We start from the raw sequence: 1871 nt of genomic DNA, 5'->3' as shown, positions 1-1871 counted from the left end.
ATCTGGTCTGGAGGCCTGCAGCCCTTCCCCAGCAGCCCCAACCACCTCCACTCCACTCCTTATTCTGCATGATTTTGATTGACAGCTTTATAGACTGCAAGGAAATTGGTTGTAGTTACAATACAGCTGGCCTGTTCAGAGTAATGAAAAAGGGCATGTGGCCTTAAGCTTGCTGCAGTGATGGTGAAAGAGCGCGAGCGCCTTGTCATCTGCATGGGTGGCAGCTATTTATTCTCATATTTGAAGGTTGTGAGAGAAAGTTTCAGCCACCCTGGAGGAAAGTGCTTCAATCAAAATACAAGTGTCTTTTCTGGTGTTCTTAACCACAAATACAAGAGCTATTTTCCTAAGCCGCAGTCTGAACCTGGACCTCAAGGAGGCTGAGGAACTCGCTGACCCTGGATCAGCAGTAAACGGTGGGCAGTAGGCATGTCATTATCTTTTAAAGCCAATAAAGGCACACAACTCTCCTGCATCCTGTCCAGCCAGTGCAAAGGGGCAGGCTGACATCTTACAAATGACAGGGTGCACTTGGAAAACTGGGTGGTAGCCTGTTGTGTATCGTGTTCTGCACTTTTCTAACTAGACTTGACTTTTTTACTTTGCTGCTTGATGAGAATTCAGAGCCGAGGTAATGTGGCACATGCAGATTGTGATGTGGCACTTAAAACAGTCAAATAGGTTTCAAGCTCTTATAGTCTCACAAAAATCACAATTCAAACCATTAATGAAAAACAAATTGCTGAAAGGTAAATCATCGTGGTTGTTTGACATGGTTCATTGAGTTCTAATGTTGTTAAAGTCACTCGCACCAGCATTTCCCTCATCTGCTGGAGGACCCCAGGTCACCAAACCTGCACACCCACCTCCTCTGGCCCTGCCTTACCCTTTAGCCCCCCTCACCTCTAAGCCCCTTCACAAACACATGTATGCGCACACACTAAGAGTTGCCCTCAGAGGTGGAATTGCACATATTCTGAAGAGTACTTCACCAAAGCTAATGAGCTCCAGGTTGTTAATGAATGACTGTTTCCTGTACCTGTCCTCTTAACAGAGAGAAAGGGAGGTTGTTTGGCCATGGCTCTCTGCCCAGGCTGGGTGACAATGGAACGGAAATGCCCTATACAATGACAGCTTTTACCTTTTTAAAGTTTTAAGCTGTTTTTTTGCCCCCTTTCCTTTCTCATCGCCACCCCACACTTGTGAGGAGAATTCCACAAAGAGGTTTATGGATTCTTCTGTTCCACTCCTTCTTTTCCAACCATCTGTCTCCCTCCTCCCTCTTTCCATCCCTCACTTGTTCCCTGAAAGGCTTGTCCATCATCACCTGCCAGCAGAGCTAAACCCTCTAAGTGTATACTCTCCTTTACATGAATGATTGCTCTGTTGACATGACTGCATGGGACACACACACACACACAGAGCGAGATCCAGGGAAGCAGATTTGCACATTCTTTATTAAAAAGGGAGTTCAAGAATAAATCTGCAGGAAACATCACATAGTGTTGTGATTCAACTCCAGGTCCAGACGAATGGGAGTTTTACCTTTGAGGCCTCACAGACACCTTGAAAGGCATTTAACCGTCGACTTGTGTTTGCTTCTGTGTCCATGTGTCTAACAGCAATGATTAAGCACTGTTTGCCAAACTGACGTCAAGAACGCAGGAGGTTTGTGAATACCTGAGTCTAGAAAGAAAGGCACGCATCAGTTTCTACTGATCATTCATCAAATCAACATTAAACACTTTAAGATGGTGCCAGTTTGTTTCAAAAGGGTTTTTCAGTCATTCACTTATTACTTTTGTCATCAGTATTTTGATAATAAGATAATCCCCAGGCATAGGGTGTTAAATATGAGCTAGACGATCCTT

This window comes from Pelmatolapia mariae, linkage group LG12, assembly GCF_036321145.2.
Source record: "Pelmatolapia mariae isolate MD_Pm_ZW linkage group LG12, Pm_UMD_F_2, whole genome shotgun sequence".
Classification (NCBI taxonomy): domain Eukaryota; kingdom Metazoa; phylum Chordata; class Actinopteri; order Cichliformes; family Cichlidae; genus Pelmatolapia; species Pelmatolapia mariae.
The sequence above is the reverse complement of the archived record's forward strand: the minus strand, read 5'-3'. Positions refer to the sequence as shown.